Consider the following 18,175-nt stretch of genomic DNA (forward strand, 5'->3'; position numbering starts at 1 on the left):
AATCTCAGCACTTGGACAGCAGAAGCTGGTGGATCTCTGTGAGTCCAGGCTAACCCCCTCTATCGGTCTACATAGTGAGTTCCAAGCTAACCCCCTCTATCCGTCTACATAGTGAGTTCCAGGCTAACCCCCTCTATCCGTCTACATAGTGACCTTGCTTTTTTTTCTAAATGCTGCCCACATGGACACCTGGTGCTTTCCAGCCCCAAATCCAGATCCTACCCAGCATGCACTAAATATACAGGCAGGATCAGGAGAATCCTCTGTGTCCCAGCCCTGTCCCACATTTACTGTGCAACCTCAGGTAAGTGTCACCCCTTCTCTGGGCTTCGGTTACAATTTTCTAAAAAAAAAAAAAAAAAAATGTGTCCTACCGAGCAGTCATTCCCATAGGATGTGCTCAGTCAGCTGCAGAGGGTGTCATCGTGATTCAAAGCCTGTGGGTGGGGCATGCCAGGGGACAGTGCCAAGGTCATCACCCCTGCAGCAGTTGGCTGGGCACTTACTCAGCACTCCCTGAGCCGGCCCCAGCTGCTGGAATGTCAAGGCGTGGCCAGAGCTATGACATCATCACCTCCAGCCTCATCCCATCATCTTTAAGAAGTTCAAAGAATTTCTCTCTTTGGAGAGCGACTCCAGCCGGGCATCTGCAGGCCCATCTCTGGACAGGGCAGGCTCCATGGACCTCAGACTTCTCAGACTGCTCTGGTGGGAGGGAGGAGAGGGCCCTGCTGGGCACCTGCACTTGGCCTCACCTCTGGGAAGTCCTCAAGGTGGGATTCTTAGCCCCAATTTACAAGTGGAAAAACTGAGACCTGGAACCCTCATGGGGAGAATAGGTCTTACTTTCAGGCTGCCCTGTAGCCTGCACTTCCCTTAGCAGGCAAGAAATAACCAAGAGCATGTGTGCAGACAGGTGGGCAGTGGATACGGCGGAAGTCCACAGCAAGAAGGTCCTCCTTTACTGCAAACAAAATTCATAGTTCTGTTTTGGGATGGCCAGAAAACATTCATACCCTACCAGAAGTCTGAAGCCTGGGTTACCGCTATTTTATCATAAAGTATCTGTATGTGAAAGGAAATAGAAAACACATGCTTTATGTCCTGAGCCCGTTATTCTAGAAACAGAGGAACATACTCTGAATAAGAATAAAGTCACAAAGCTTAGAGGTTTGAATGATAGCAACCTGTCATATACTCTGACCCCCTTGGTAGCCTGGCTGGAGGCATGTGTATATTTTTTTATTCCAATCTTTTTTTTTTAATAATTTGCTTAACTTTATTTTATATGCATGGGTGTGAGGTTGTCAGGTCCCTTGGCATTGAAGTTTCAGACAGTTGTGAGCTGCCATGCAGGTGCTGGGGATTGAACCTGGGTCCTTTGGAAGAGCAGACAGTGCTCTTAACCACTGAGCCATCTCTCCAGCCTCCTTTTATTCCAATCTTAATGACCAATATTAACTCTCATGTCATACAACACACAATAAATACACTCATGTGTCTCAAATGCATGTATATGGGTAATAAATACACACATGTGTCTCCGTGCATGTATATGGGTTACAAAATGAATCTGAGCTGATGAGGCTGAGCAGAGTCTTAGAGGCTTCACACTGGGCTCACAAAGAGTCTGGGAGGGAGCTCCCGCTCCCGCTCCGGCTCCCGCTCCCGCTCCCGCTCCCGCCCCTGCCCCTTCTGCTCCTGTTCCTGCTCCTGTTCCTGCTCCTGCTGCTGCTCCTGCTGTTGCTCCTGCTGCTCCTGCTCTTGCTGCTCCTGCTGCTCCTGCTGCTGCTCCTGCTGCTCCTGCTCCTGCTGCTCCTGCTGCTGCTCCTGCTGCTCCTGCTGCTCCTGCTGCTGCTCCTGCTCTTGCTGCTCCTGCTGCTCCTGCTGCTGCTCCTGCTGCTCCTGCTGCTCCTGCTGCTGCTCCTGCTGCTCCTGCTCCTGCTGCTCCTGCTGCTGCTGCTCCTGCTCCTGCTCCTGCTGCTGCTCCTGCTGCTCCTGCTGCTGCTCCTGCTGCTCCTGCTGCTGCTCCTGCTGCTCCTGCTGCTGCTGCTCCTGCTCCTGCTGCTGCTCCTGCTGCTCCTGCTCCTGCTGCTGCTGCTGCTCCTGCTCCTGCTGCTGCTGCTCCTGCTCCTCCTGCTCCTGCTGCTGCTGCTCCTGCTGCTGCTGCTCCTGCTCCTCCTGCTCCTGCTCTTGCTGCTGCTCCTGCTGCTCCTGCTCCTGCTGCTCCTGCTCTTGCTGCTGCTGCTGCTGCTCCTGCTCTTGCTGCTGCTGCTGCTGCTGCTGCTCCTGCTGCTGCTCCTGCTCCTGCTGCTCCTGCTCCTGCTGCTCCCGCTGCTGCTCCTGCTGCTGCTCCTGCTGCTCACGCTGCTCCTGCTGCTGCTCCTGCTCCTGCTGCTCCTGCTGCTGCTCCTGCTGCTCCTGCTCCTGCTGTTCCTGCTGCTGCTCCTGCTGCTGCTCCTGCTGCTCCTGCTCCTGCTGCTCCCGCTGCTGCTCCTGCTCCTACTGCTCCTACTGCTCCTACTGCTCCTGCTGCTCCTGCTGCTGCTCCTGCTCCTGCTGCTCCCGCTGCTGCTCCTGCTGCTGCTCCTGCTGCTCCTGCTCCTGCTGCTGCTCCTGCTGCTGCTGCTGCTGCTCCCGCTGCTGCTCCTGCTGCTGCTCCTGCTGCTGCTCCTGCTGCTCCCGCTGCTGCTCCTGCTGCTGCTCCTGCTGCTGCTGCTGCTGCTCCTGCTCCTGCTCCTGCTCCTGCTGCTCCTGCTCCCACTGCTGCTCCTGCTCCTGCTGCTCCTGCTCCTCCAGCTGCAGGAGACTGCCTGAAAACCCGCTCCTGGGATCAGGTTGGAGGCAGCTGCAGGATTCTGATGCAAGGTAAAAGGTTGAATGGGTTCAGAGCAGGAAGGAGAAAACTGGAGTCCAGGTCTAACCTAGGATGCAGTTACAAAGACATCATCAATAGCGGAGACCAAGTCTTCTGAACTTGACACACACCCCAGGTATCAGATGGTTGGTGTGGGGCTGTGCCATCAGAGGAGGTAGGTGTCCATCCCTATATGTGGTCCAGGGGAGAGAGTTATACTCTATCCGTGGTCTGGGGTGTCTGATGAGCTCCCAGTCCTGGTTTCTCTAATATGAGTTTAATAGATCTATGTAACCCCAGAGTTTCAATTCTTCTCAATAAACTTGTAGGGAGCCCCCCACTCTATTCCCAGGAATTGGCAGGTTGTCAGTCTGGGTGGGTGGGTGGTGCCTCACAGGATGTGCTGTTACCAGGGACTGCCACCTTCCTTCTGCCCCCAAAGTTGCTGGCGGCCGGCCAGCCGGTGGCACACACCTTTGGCTCCAGTACTCAGGAGTCAGAGGTAGACAGTTCGAGGCATGAGCAATTGCCTTGTCTTCAAGCCAGAAAGGAACCATATTTCTGACACCTTCTTGTGCCGGTCCTGGCAGATCGTGATGTTGAGCTCCTGCCTAGGAGAGGGGACGGAGCAGCCACCTAAGTCAGGGACAAAGGCAGAAGCCAGCTTGGGCTTGGTGTGTTGCTGGCTCCATGGGAGTTCTGGAACCCACAGTTTGCAAATTGCTTTGCTTCTGGTTTGTTTTGGTGTTCCTTCGTGGGACCCTGAGGGATTATTCATTCTTCGAATGTTTGTAATACTGGCCAGCCTGGTCTACACAGAGAGTTCTAGAACAGCTAGGGCTATCTAGCTAGGACCTCATCTAAATGAAAAGAAAGGAAAAAAAAAAAAAGGCTGCTTATCATCAAATAGCATCGCCTAGGGCAATTCACAGGCTGGTTTTCTATACTAGGGAGTGACTTGGAGCAGGGCACAGCCTGGTCTCCAGTCTCTGTGTTGACAACCTTCCCAGCAAATGCTAGTGGTATTAGAATTCCAGAGAGGGTGGGTTCCTCTCCCTCCCACACCCCAGGGCTTTCCTTGCCTGAGTCTCAGTGCTGAGGGAAGAGACAAGATGCCAGGTGGGGCAGCTGAGGGAGGTCCTCTGGGCCTGACTTACATAGGGAGGGCCTTCTGGAACCAACCAAGGGAATGTTGGGAACTCTTTTTTTTGTTTGTTTGTTTTTGGTTTTTGTTGTTGTTGTTGTTTTTTCAAGACAGGGTCTCTCTGTATAGCCCTGGCTGTCCTAGAACTCACTTTGTAGAGCAGGCTGGCCTCGAACTCAGAAATCCGCCTGCCTCTGCCTCCTGAGTGCTGGGATTAAAGGTGTGTGCCACCACGCCCAGCGGGAACTCTTTGGAAGGATCTAGAAAAGCTCCAGAGAAGGGAAAACCCCAAATCTCCACAGGAGGAGCTACGGTCCAATCAGAAGGGCAATCCTGATGAGTCCCTTAAGAAGAAAAACTAGTTTATTGCATTTCCTGGTAAATCTTGTCTTATTCAGGAAGCTGGAACGTGATGGCTCCATCAGGCGGAACCCCCAGGTCACTGCCGCTGGACAAAGTTCCTGGTGAGCCAGGGCCAGCCACCCCAGCCCTGTTGACAGTCTGTTTAGCCCTTCAAAACTGTGGTGTGAGACCGGCAGTGGTGGCACACGCCTTTAATCCTAGTACTTGGGAGGCAGAGGCAGGTGGATTTCTGAGTTCGAGGCCAGCCTGGTCTACAAAGTGAGTTCCAGGACAGCCAGGGATACACAGAGAAACCCTGTCTCGAAAAAAAAAAGAGAGAGAAAGAGAGAGAGAGAGAGAGAGAGAGAGAGAGAGAGAGAGAGAGAGAGAGAGAGAGAAAGAAAGAAAGAAAGAAAGAAAGAAAGAAAGAAAGAAAGAAAGAAAGAAAGAAAACCGTGGTGTGAATTAGTCAAATGATGGCCCACTTGAGGCAAAGGCCCAGAAAAACCTAGATTGGACTTCTGATCCTCCTGTCTTCTCTGGGGCTCAGTTGGATTCCTGGACCAGCTTGTACTCCTGGCTCTGGTAGGTAGACTCCCATGCTATCCCAGCAGATGAGCCAGCATGGTCATCTACACGGCTGGTGCCTGTTTTCTTCCATCTGAACTCCTCTCCTTCCGTCTTGTGGGTCTGGTATTCAAGTGGTGAGGCTCACCAGCAAGGGCCTTTACCTGTTGAGTCAGCTCATGAGGGTCAGGAGGCAGCAGAGACAGGCCACACTCTTTGTTCTTTAAACCAGTTGCCAACAGGGAAGGAGGCTTTGTTGCTCTCTACTTTGAGACCGGGCTGGATGCCTGAGACACAAACCGACTTATTGATCAAATCTATTTCACGGCTCTGGTGGCTGGCTTTATACCAGGATAGCCCTTTTCAAATGAGGAAACTGAGGCTTGGAGCGCAAAGTGTGTTGGGGAGGGGGGCTTTGATGAGTCATTAGGTAATTCACCTCGGGAGTTATTGCTTTGGTGAGGCCAGACATGGGGAGGCCATTAGAGATCAAAGAGGGGAGACAGCAAAGTCTCCCCAGAGGAAGGAGAGCCCTAGCTGGCCTTCAAGGTATGTGTAGGAGTTTGCTGAGGTGTAGTAGAGGCAGAGGAATTGCTCTGCCACCTGAGTAAGGCCTGAGGTGTGTTTTGAGCTGTGGCCAAGGACAACCTACCACAGATGTCTGCCCTTGGGCAGAGGAAGCAGGGGAGACAGGCCCTTGGCATGCTTAGGGTGAGTTGACATTGTTACGGAGTGAGGAGTACACAGGACCCTGGCCAGGTGTTAGACACTGAGGGTGAAGTCTGGGTGTTCTCCCAGGTGTGTGGGTGGGTCTTGAGACCTGATGAGCACTAAATGACCAACCACATGGAGATGACCCCAGTGCTCCGGAGGTGCTGGGGGGAGACGGGTGAGGCTGAGACAGAAGGATTGTGATACATTCCAGCCCAGCCTGGCCTCCTGTCTAAAACCAAATCAAACCATGAAGCACTGGGGGGCAGAGCCGGGAGGGTCAGTAGCTGTACCCCAGAAAATGGCCCAAGGCCCGAACTTCAGCCATAGCTCTGGACTCCGAGTCAAAGCTCCGATCCCTGGGCTGCCGATCTGAAAATAAGCTCTCAATTTCAATGGGAAGCACCCACCACCAAAATCTTCTCAGTCGTCCAGAAAAAAAAAAAAAAAGGGCCGGGGGGGGGGGGGAGGGGGATCTACATCATGCTTTCTTTAATATGTAAAGAAGCCCGAGGGGAAAACATAAGAAAAACAATGTAATGTAAATATGACCAAGAATAGTAGCCAGTCACAGAAAAATAAGAAAGATGCAGACTGGAGCTGGGGAGTGTTTATGTAGGGGGTGGGTAGGGTGACATGGGGGAAGATGTGGGTTGAGCCAGGGGACAGTACCCCAACTCTTCTACATTTTATTAAGTCATCATTGGCAAAACATGGTAGCTTCCTGCAGGAGAGTACGGGTGGTAGGAGTCGGCGGCGGGGGATGGGGGGGTGGGGGGGTGGGGGGGTATTTATTTATTTATTTTGTTTGTTTGTTTGGTTGGTTTGGTTTGGTTTTTTTCGAGATGGGGTTTCTCTGTGTAGCCGTAGCTGTCCTGGAACTCACTCTGTAGACCAGGCTGGCCTCAAACTCAGAAATCCGCCTGCCTCTGCCTCCCGAGTGCTGGGATTAAAGGCGTGTGCCACCACTGCCTGGCCTATTTATTTATTTTTAATGTAAAAATTATTCAGATGAGTTTGTTGTAGTTGTTTGGGTCCTTTGCCTGTATGTGTGCATGCACGCCGCTGAGTCCATGGAAGTCGGAAAAGGGTGTCAGATCGCCTGGGTCTGGAGTTGTAGATGGTTTTGAGTCATGTCAGTGCTGAGAATTGAACCTGAGGCTCTGCACGGGGAGCCAGTACTATTAACTGCTGAGCCACCTCTCCTGCCCCTAAGGGGCACTTGGTGGTGGTGGTGGTGGTGGTGATGATGGTGGTGATGGTGGTGGTGATGGTGGTGGTGGTGGTGATGGTGGTGGTGGTGATGGTGGTGATGTGGAGGGGTGTGCACATTGAAGAGACACATCAGGGGCACTTGATATGGAGCATGGAATGATGGGATATGTTTGATATTGGGGTTTTAGAGAACCAGTTGTTTATCAAAGATATTCACTAAAGCATGCCTGAAATGTCCCTTTTTCCTTTGGGGTGTCCCCAAACTCAATCCTTCTGCTTCAACCCTTCCAAGTGTTGAGCTTATTACCACACCTAGTGAGAAAGCCCACAAAAGCAATTAAATGAACTGGGACCGAAGTCTTCTTCCAGAGTTTCAGCCCACACCTTCCCCCTCCCTCCCAACCCCCGACTCCCACAGCCTCTAGCAGTCACCCCAGGGTCTTCTGGGTCCTGAGAGGTTTGCCCTGCTACAGGAGGGCAGGCTGGGCTGTCCCCACACGAGGTGCTTCCCCAAATCATGGACCTCCTTTGAGGCTACTGCAGAGGGCCACCACCTCCCAAGGTCTTTAGCCCAACTGAGGCCAGTGGCACTCTTGGCCTGGGGACTTCCTAAGAGTCAGTTTAAGTGGCCTGGTTGGCCTTGGGACAGAGCAGCCCTTCTCTGACCCCTTCTAGTCATGTGACTGGAGAAGGGGCCTCTCAGGCCTTCATTTCCTCCTCCCAACTCAGGGACTGTAGCTCTTCTTCCTGCTGGCCGGTGTATGGGCAGTGAGGGGCTCTGCAGGCTAATGGGGGCTTTTCAGGAAGTGGAAGCTTGTGGAAGATGGCTTGCCTCACAGTCACAAAGCCCTCAGCACAAGCGCAAAGTAAAAGAGCTCTGAACAGTGAAATAAGCCCATTCGAGGTTGAAAAGAAAGGGCCAAACAAGCCTCATCAAGCCTCCACCTACTGAGGACACCTCGGGCATTTTCTTCCCTGTGCACAAATTGTGTTTTGTTTTCAACTGTGACTGTGTCTACATCCTGCTTTTAATTCCCTTAATATTATAACATTTCCTCATATTATCATAAGCTGTTTGTAAACATACTCTTTGATGCATGCATAACAATCCATTGTGCATTTGGCAATTCAGCAATACCCCAGTTTGTTAGACATTTAGATTTGCTCCAGTTTATACACACACACACACACACACACATATACACATACCCACAATTTCTTGTATTGCAGATGACTTTGTTAGGACAGAAGTTGGAAAACTTGGCTGGTTCAAGGCAAACACTTTTTTTTTTTTTTTTGGTTTGTTTTTTGTTTTTGTTTTTTTCGAGACAGGGTTTCTCTGTGTAGCCCTGGCTGTCCTGGAACTCACTCTGTAGAACAGGCTGGCTCGAACTCAGAAATTCGCCTGCCTCTGCTTCCCAAATGCTGGGATTAAAGGCGTGCACCACCACGCCCAGCAACAAACACGGTTTTTTAAAGCTTTGGGATAGCTAGCACCTTTCCAAAGAGAGCTCTCTACCTGAGTCACCTGTGTAGCGATGTGACTGTAGAAACATTCTCAACCAGGCGATCTTTATCCAACCCACAGGGTTCCATAATCCCGTCTCCCCCGGAACCCTTAGCAGGGGAGGCTGGATAGGGGAAAGTTGGGGGGTAGGGAGAGTGTACAAAGAAGAAAACTGCACTGGGAATCAGATTCCTGCTCCCTGTCCCAGCTAGCTTCATCCTAGAGTCTGATGGCTCCACATTAACAGGGGAGTGGGTGGAGGGAGGAGGCAGGGCAGATGGCCAAGAGCCCAGGCACGCAGGGCGTGAGTGTGGACAGAAGTGTCCAGCACCTCACCCAACAAGCATGAGAACCACGAACCCCCAGGGCTGGGAAGCCGGGGCGGGACCGGGAAGTCGGGGGCGGGGCTTGTGTGACGTCACGCCCCGCCTCCTCCGACTCCCTCCTCCAGGGCTCCGGGCTGGCGAGCGAGTTCTCTCCTAGAGTGACAGGTGTGCGCGTCTTCGAGCCGAGCCGTGGAGGCTGACCTCGCTGCATCAGGTAAGCCCTACTGGAGAAGCTCAGAGGCCAGGCTTGGCAGAACCTGGAAGGAGCCGGGTGCTAGTGGCTGGAGGAACTGTGATCCCAACTGTGATCCTCTTCTCTGGTCTCTTAGACACACTTACCTGAACTTTGGAGGTATTTGAGGCTCGGGAAGTTAAGCCGGAAGGAGCTGGTCTGAAATACTTAAACCACAAATACATTGTGACCGGTTTATATGATGCTGTCTTTAGAAGTGTGCACTTGAATGAATATTTGTTGAACCGAGGAAACTAGGGACGACGTCGTCGGTGGTACTGAGACCCAAACTGAACTGTTGTGGGATTTGGGTGTATGTCCTCACAGTCTTTCTGTGCTGGAGGGGGGTGGGGTGGGGGAGGTGTTTAGGCGTCGTTTCCTCATACTGTATTTACAGTTTCTATGTCTTGCTTTTCTCTCAACATTGTATAAGCATCTTCTGCTATTACTCACCCCGGTATCTGTGTGTAATCACTCTTATTAATGGCTGGGTAGTGTTACAAATGAGGGATGGCCAGCGATTGGGCGCCGTTCTGAACCCCAGAGGAAGGAAGTGAGGGGAGATGAAGGTAATATCTGCATTTGGAGAGCAGAGATCAGGAGCCCTAACCTCACCCCCGACCCCTCCCGTCAGTGGAATCTTGGGAAAGACCACCTTGCTCTGAGCAGTGAGACAGAGAGCTACTTTCCCAGGTGTGTAAGTGAGGCTTAAAGGAGTTGAAAGACAGCTGTACATTCGGAGCCTTGGACTGGGAGAAGGTACTGAGGGGGGAGGTCTCCCAGAATGGAGGTCTCTGGTCCTGAACAGAATGACAGGCCCCCGGGGTGGGGGGACAGTGTAGGACCACACTCTGTGATGCAGACACTCTGTGTCCCAGAGGCAGGGCCAGCGAGCACCAGGCATGTAAGAGTCAGCCTCTTGGAATGAGCCTAGGGAAGAGATTCAGAGTGGAAGAAAAGGGGAGGGTGCAGGGGGGCTGTGTGATCAACGCCAGAGCAGACGGCACTGGAAGATAAGATTTGTTCAGGATTCCTGTAGGCAGGGTGGTACAAGTTTGTGACCCCAGCTCCGGGGAAGTAAGGGCCAGAGGATCAGGAATTCAAGGTGATTCTCTGCTACAGCTTGGGCTGTATGAGTTCTTGTCTTTAAAAGGTGTCGGGCAGTGGTGGCGCACACCTTTAATCCCAACACTTGGAAGGCAGAGGCAGGCAGATTTCTGAGTTCAAGGCCAGCCTGGTCTACAAAGTGAGTTCCAGGATAGCCAGGGCTACACAGAGAAACCCTGTCAAAAGGCAGGGGTGAGGTGAGGTGGGGGGCTGGAAGTGGCTAAGTTGGTCAAGTGCTAGCTTAGCTTGTAGGAAGCCCTGGGTCCCTCGCACGGCTCCAGCCTCTAGTGGTGTCTCAACCCTGTAATCCTAGCACTCCAGATGTGACGAAGAACTGGATCAAAAGTTCAAGGTCAACCTCAGCTACCTTTTGAGTTTGAAGCCAGTCTAAGATACATGAGATCTTGTCTTAAAAACAGAGATCCAAGGGTGGGGCTGGAGAGCTGGCTCAGTGGTTAAGAGCACTGGCAGCTCTTCCAGTAAACCCAGAGAACCCAGGTTCAATTTCCAGTACTCACTTGGCAGCTTTGAACTGTCTGTAACTCCAGTTCCAGGGGATCTGACACCCTCGTACAGACATACATGCAGGTCAAACACCAATACACATAAAATAAGAATAAATAAATCATTTAAAAAAATTAAATTCCATATGGGGCAGGGCACGGGTGTGTGTGTGTGTGTGTGTGTGTGTGTGTGTGTATGTGTGTGCGTGTGCGCGCGCACGCACCAGTGAGATGGCCGCAAAGGTAAATAAGTCATTGTCAAGGTTGAACATTCCAGAATCCACTTGGTAGGAGGAGAGAGCTGACTCCTGACCTCCATGCAGCCTGCTGTGTGCAGGCACACACGATCTCAGAGATAGACTGGGATAAGAGTGGGTCAAGGGTGAGTCAAACAGGAGTCTCTACTTCTCTGTGAAATGGGTCTGACAGCTCTCAGAAGCATTCACTACCTGTCAGTGCTTAAGAAGCCAGGCCTCCTTGTAGCCAGTCTTTGTTACATTGTTACCTTTCACAGCCTTCCCATCCCCCCATCCCTTTACCTCCTATCACTAGATAGGAAAGAAAGAAGGAGAGAGGGGAGAGACTTCTGAACCTTATTTCTTCTTGTTTCCTCTTGGAGCATGACTCCTAACAAACTGCACACACACACACACACACTGAACGATCAACAACCACCCACCGTGCCTGTCCAGGCCCTAGCATTTATATACCCTCTAAAAAGTTCCCAGAATTCTGAGTGTCACACAATTGCAGAAACTACCTGCAGCTGGCAAAACCATGCCTCTGCTAGAGCATGGGACAAATCCTAGGCAGCTGCTGTGAGAAATCCGAAGCAGCCCCTTCTCCCACACCTGGGATTAAAGCAGAAGTACGTTCGTTCTTATAATATTTCTGTTTTTAAAAGAAATCCAAACTCCAGGATTTTCACTACACCTCCTACTCTGGGTCAATTTCTAGTCCTGCACCCCACCCTGCCTCTCCCGTTCTGAGCTTCCTAGCAGACTTCAGATGTAAAGTAATAGAGGACTGGGGTGGGGGAGCTGTGGCTTCCTGTGAGCAGCAGTTACATCCCTCTTCCCCTCCCCTGCCCTGCAGCTGCCCTCCCAGACTTCTAGCTTTCCTGTGATCTGCTCCACTGTGCTTCCACAGATGAGGAGCAAAGGCTGAGAGCCCTGGGATAGCACCTAAGTGTGGGAGCCTCCAGTTAGGACTCACAGTCCATCCGGTGTCCCTTTCCACCTGGTCTGATGGCTCGGGCTGGTAGGTAGCCAGGCCCCTTATACCTGGGAATTGAAGAGGAGGCATGTTCTGCTATTGTGAGAGTTAGGACAGTCACCTCTCTATCCACAGACAATAGGTTTCATTTTGTAGCCACAGGGCTTTTATTTATTTATTTATTTATTTATTTATTTATTTATTTATTTATTTTGAGACAGGGTTTCTCTATATACCCCTGGCTGTCCTAGAACTCACTCTGTAGACCATGCTGGCCTCGAACTCAGAAATCTGCCTGCCTCTGCCTCCCAAGTGCTGGGATTAAAGGCGTGCACCACCACCTCCTGGCCATAGCCACATTTTTAACATCTAGAGGGCCCATGAAGTCCAGAACTCAGAATCAAGTCCCTGCCTTGGGTCTGAGACCCATTTACTTCTTTTCCACTGATCTGGTGGAGAACCAGACCTCCCGTTGAGCTTGGACATGCACGTCTGTAACGTCTGAAATGCCCACAGCACTTGGGAGAGGTGGAGGTGGGAGGAGGATATGAGTTTGAGAGTTCCACACTGCCTTTAGCTGTGCTGCCTGAAACAGACAATAACAAACAAGAGCAACAGAGCACCAGTCTCATCTGGTCACCTTCCAGCATCCCTTACAGCAATGCCAAGCTGGGTTTTTAGTTTTTGAGACATAGTCAATGCTTGACTCGAGCTGAGGATGCTGTTGAACTTCTGATCCTCCTGTGTTGGGAAGGCAGGCCTGTGCTACCACGCCTGGTGTATGTAGTATTGGGGCTTGAGGCCAGACCTTCCTGTATGCTGACAAGCACCCTACCTACCACGTGAACTCCATCCCCAATCTGAAATTTACTCTTGTGCTGGGAATCGAACCCAGGGACTTGGTGTTGCTAAACAGGTGCCTTAGCATGGAGGATATCCAGCTTTCAAAGCAGTGCCAGGAATAGGGACATTGTCATCTTACAGATAGGAAACTAAGGCACAGAATAGTGGGCTAACCCAGAGCACAGCCAGGATCCAAAGCCAGGCCATCGAGTACCAGCGTGGTCCTCTTTCTATGCTGGTTGCCTCTTCTAGGAGAGTGTTTTACCTGCATGTGTGTTTGTGCACTACATGTATACCCGATATTGGCAGAGGCCGCAAGAGGGCATCAGAACTCCTGGACCTGGTGGGTGATGGCCACCTGCCTAATGGAGGTGCTGGGAACCAAACCCTGGCCCTTTGTCAGAGCAGTGAGTGTTTTAACCATTGAACCTTCTCTGTAGCGGTTTTCAAAACATTTGGTTGTTTAATATGTGTGTATGTGTGTGAATGCCACAACATATATGTGGAGATCAGAAGACAACTTGTAGAGTTAATTCATTCCTTGCAGAGATGGGACTCAAAGAGTCAGACTTTTTACCCCCGGGGTCATCTCACCGCCAGGCTATTTCTGAGACAGGAAACTAAGGTTAGAATGATCCTTTAATCCCAGTCTCCCAGCATGACCTGGAATAGCCAGTGAAGGATTTGTGTCCACACATACATGTGGCCTACTTGTCTGCCCGGTGAAAGTACCTTGAGCATGAATTTTATATATATGCATATTTATTTATTTATTTGTTTGTTTGTTTTTGTTTTGAGACAGGGTTGATATTTTTTATATACATGCTCACAGTTTATGAGTTCTGCCAGGCTGGTGAATGTACTATAAATATTACAATAGAATACATACAGTCTGGAGAGATGGCTTTGTTGGTGAACTGATCGCCATGTGAACGTGAGGTCTGAGTTTAAGCCCCAGGACTCACAGGGGAAAGTCAGGCGCAGCTGCTGTCATCTCTATGTCCAGTGCCGGGGAGGCAGATCCTTAGGGCGTGCTGGCCAGTCACTCTAGACAAACTGGAGAATTCTAGGTTCACTGACAGATACCGTGTCAACATTAAGGTGGTAAGGTGGTGTCCAAAAGGAGATGGATCTCAGCAGAGGCAGTAAGGCCAGCCTGGGAAGAAAAGAAGAGAAAAGAAAAGACATACTAAAACTAACAAGGCAGACGGTGATGGAGGAAGAGCAGTGTCAGCCCCTGGCCTCCACTTGAACGCACACTCAAGGGAACATGTCCCTGCATGCACATGTAAATACGTAACATCTAGAAGACCAAGCTGGAAGCCGAATAAGAGCTCAAGTTGTGGTTTCTTTATCTACCTATGCTCACCGGTTCTTGCTAGGCGCAAAGGCTCAGCCATGGACACAGCTAATTTTGTAGTGTTTGTGTGTGTGTGGTTCTTGTTGTATTTTTTGTTTTTGCGATAGCGTCTTACTATGTAGTTATACAGACCAGATTTGCTCGGGACTCATCTTCCCTGGTTTTGCCTTCTGAGAGATGGGCTTCAAGGCATGCGCCACACTCAAAGGATACAGCTATCTGAGTGGCCACCCAGCATCCCTGGGGAGTGGACTTGTGGTGTCCTTAAGCAAGAGGGCACTTTTGAGTGGGGACCTCAGGTACCAGGAGTAAGTATCATGGAAACAGAAGCAAGTATCACGGAAACAGAAGCAGAGCATGCTCCAAGATGGGTATATAAGCCCCCTGGGCTTTCACAGAGTTTCTGAAGGTAGGCACTGAGATTCTCATGAGCTCCGTGAGCCTTGAATTTCTCCCTGTACATAAGTAGGGACTCTTGTCTCTCATGAGCTTGTCCTTCCACTCAGAGGACAGCTGCAGAATTAAACCAAATGCCTGAGAAATGTCCAGGGGGCAGCCAGGCATATTGTCTATCCCATACACACCCCCTCTGGCACTCCCCCTGCCTCTCTTCCCTAACCCTAATCTGCACACAAGGTTCAAAACTGTCCCAAGCAATCTAGTAGAGGCTTCCCTCAGACTCCTGGGGTTGTTGGAGTGTGTGACCGTCTGTGTGAGAGTGGCTCTTGCTTCCCAGGAGTGGGGAATGGCTGAAGTAGCGTGCTTGCTGGGTTTATCCAGATTCCTAGCTCCTCTGCCTCTCAAATCCTATCTTCTTCCACTGAGCGAGCTCCCTCCTACCGCACTGCCAATTCTCTGATTCTCTGTAGACACGGTTTAAGGGGGCAATCTGGCTGTGGGAACAAGTCAGAGCTGTATTTGGACAATGCTCCATTGCAGGTTAAGAGTAAACAGGGCTGGATATGATGGTACACCCACAGTTTGGACACTCAGGAGCCTGGGGAGCGGTGTCCTTGAGTCTAGGACCATGAGACTAGTCTGGGCACTGGGGTGTAGCACAGTGGTGGTACTAACCTGGTGGGACGGTGGGTGACATGGATTGCCCTGGGGACAGAGCAAGAGAGTGAGTCCTCTCTAGAATGTTCTCTTGCTACTCTTTGCCCATCTTTCTTATATGATGAGCCCTGTGGTTGAGTCTGGGTAGACAGGTTGGAGTGGACCTCTCAGGTCCCCTCAAAGGAGCTGGCATCAGGAAGTGTTTGTGGACAGGCATGTGGCATGGCCAGAACACGAGCCAATGAGTCACCAAGCTGAGGAAGAGGAGAAATCCTTCTTCATTCTCATCCCAAGCCCCAGATAATAAGTGGTTGTGAGTCCCTGGAAGGGAGATCCTCGCTTCCCAGAGAGAAGAAGAGGAGGCATGTGGACAGCGACAACCTTACAAGCAAGGGGCAGACATCACTTTTTATGGGTTAGAGGGCTGGGGCGGTGAGGAGGCAGGGCCGAGCCAAGGGAAGGGTGAAGGGCCTTTGGGGTATGTGGAAGATGTTAGAATTTCTTGTGGTGAGTACTCCTGGCCCCTCTAGAAACTGATGGCCTAAAGGAGTCCCAGAGCTGCTTGGTAAGGTTTGCTCACTTCTGGCACAGCGCAGCAGACTGACAGAGAGCCACCGGGAGAAGGGGAGAGCTACCGGGTAGTGTGTGTACGAATACACGGACACACACACTTCTATGCATATAAATGTGCCCTCAAAGGCCAGAGGTACCAGATTCCAGGAGCTAGAGTTAGAGACAGTTGTGAACCATCCGACGCGGATGCTGGGAGCTGAGCTCTGTCTGGACTGAGTTCTGAGAAGAGCTGCTGCGTGTACCACTGAGCCATCTCTCCAGCCCCAAGGTTTCTCTCTCTTGCAGCTTATGTTCAAGGACATGCAGAACAGTCTTTCCCACTGCCTCAGTAGTGTGAAGAAAATAAAGCAGGCTTTCTTGTAAAGGACAGAGAAGAAGCCCACTTGTGACTGACCATGTGGCTGGGGGCTGGAGAGAGAGCTCAACAGTCAAGCACTTATGTTCATGCCGAGGACCCGGGTTCAGTACTCAGTGTCCACATGGTGGTTCACAACCATGCAGGCACATACATGCAGGCAAGACACTCATAGACATAAAATGAATATATCTTAAAGAAAAAAAAAGTCTCTATTGATGCAGGCCTGGATTCCTGGGTACTCAAGAGACAAAGAGGATTGCAAATTCAAGGCCAGCCTGGGCAACTTAGTGGGATTCTATCTCAAGACAAAAGGTGAAAAGAGGTTCAGACTAGCTTTGTGAGGCCCTAGGTTCAACTCCACAGTACCAGAGGTGGGTGAAAGGAAAGTCTTTAAGAAGTGACTTGAGAGCCGGGCATGGTGGCGCACGCCTTTAATCCCAGCACTTGGGAGGCAGAGGTAGGCAGATTTCTGAGTTCGAGGCCAGCCTGGTCTACAGAGTGAGTTCCAGGAGAGCCAGGGCTACACAGAGAAACTCTGTCTCGAAAAACCAAAGAAACAAAACAAAGAAGAAGTGGCTTGAGCCATCGGTAGAGGCAGCCATTGAAGAGTCTGGGGCAGGTCACTCTGAGGTACACAGAAACCATTAGGTGAGGTATGGAACTCGGCCTAAGGTACCTAGGAGCCAGATCACCATGACCCTGAGCAAGCGTGGACGGATTTCTTTTTCATTTTGAGGTGGTGGTGGTTTGAGATAGGGGTTCTCTGGCTGTCCTGGAACTCACATGTAGACCAGGCTGGCCCCAAATTCAGAGCTTTCCCCCTGCCTCTACCTTCTCAGTGCTGGGATCAAAGACGTGTGCCACTGCTCCTCGGCTGCGTGTGTGGCTTTCATCAGTAGGTATATTGGGAGCTGAGGACAAGGTGTTAGTGTCTATCTGGCTACTGGAGTGTCCAGGTAAAGCAGAGGCTGGTGGCAGGATTCAGCAGAGTGGGAACAGAGAAAAGAGAGAAGGACTCCCTTGTGAGTAGGAGGTGGCAGGATGCAAGCCCTTCCAACGGAGCCCAGGCTCCTGTATCCCCAGGGAATTCCCCAACATGGAAGCCTGGATCTGGAACACAGAGGAGGTTCCCATCCAGCCCCACCCCAGGGCACAGGGCAGGGAGACAGAAAACCTAGGCAGGTCATCTCGCTTGCCTCCCAGAGAGAGGCTTGAACAATGCAAGATTCCACTGAAGTCCAGAGATTAGATGGGACTCAAACCTATGCCTCCTGCAGCCAGGCCTCCTGGCTCTAAAGGAGGAGCTGCTGTCAGGGGCCTGAGCTGGTTGGCTTATTACCAGCAGCCTGCTAGAAGAAAGACCCATCCTCTGCCTGTCCTTGACTGGAAGAACACGCACGCACACACACGGAGGGGGAGGGGGAGGGGGAGAAGAGAGAACCTCGTGGAACATCTAGGGACCAGGCTGGCAAATCCCTGGGAGAACACTTCTCCGAGCACAGGTGAGTGAGATACACTTCACCGATATAGTGCACAGTACTAAAGGAACCCTCATTAAGAGACCCTGACTAGCTGAGCATGGTGGCCCATGCCTTTAATCCCAGCACTCGGGAGGCAGAGGCAGGCGAATTTCTGAGTTTGAGGCCAGCCTGGTTTACAAAGTGAGTTCCAGGAGAGTCAGGGCCATACAGAGAAACCCTGTCTCGAAAAACCAAAGCAAAAAACAAACAAACAAACAAAAAAACAAAAACTTAAGTCAACTTTCCTAAGAGCAGGAAAATTACCTACAACTGCTTCCTACTCAGACCTTCTTCTGAACAAAGATGTTTTTGTGGCTTTGTTTGTACTTGAGACAGGGTTTCTCTGTATAGCCCTGTATGTCCTGGAACTCACTCTGTAGACCAAGCTGACCTTGAACTCAGAGATCTGCCTGCCTCTGCCTCCAGAGTGTTAGGCTCTAGGTGTGTTCCCCACACAGCCTATTTATGGATCTGCATCATACTGCACTTTTACAAATGGAGCCTGGAGGCTTTAAGGAAGTTGCCTAGGATTGTCCGGTTAGAAAGCAGAAGACTCAGCATTTGAACACAGCTTCCTTCTTTTGTTGTTGCTTTAAGAACTTATTTTTTTTTTTAAAGATTTATTTATTATATGTAAGTACACTGTAGCTGTCTTCAGACACTCCAGAAGAGGGAGTCAGATCTTGTTACGGATGGTTGTGAGCCACCATGTGGTTGCTGGGATTTGAACTCCTGACCT

The 18,175-nt window shown here is 51.0% G+C and overlaps 1 protein-coding gene across 1 annotated transcript in view; it reads left to right on the top strand.

Annotated features, from left to right (window-relative positions):
• Window positions 1–8,863: 8,863 nt before the first annotated feature.
• The window catches only part of Csnk1e (casein kinase 1 epsilon), a 37,817-nt gene continuing 28,505 nt past the window's right edge, over window positions 8,864–18,175 (top strand). Inside the window, exon 1 of the mRNA XM_029470021.2 lies at window positions 8,864–8,883. The gene's annotated coding sequence lies outside the window, so the exon portion shown is untranslated. The remainder of the gene's footprint in view (window positions 8,884–18,175) is intronic.

This window comes from Mus caroli, unplaced genomic scaffold (assembly GCF_978045245.1).
Source record: "Mus caroli unplaced genomic scaffold, Mus_caroli_1 scaffold_16, whole genome shotgun sequence".
Lineage (NCBI taxonomy): Eukaryota > Metazoa > Chordata > Mammalia > Rodentia > Muridae > Mus > Mus caroli.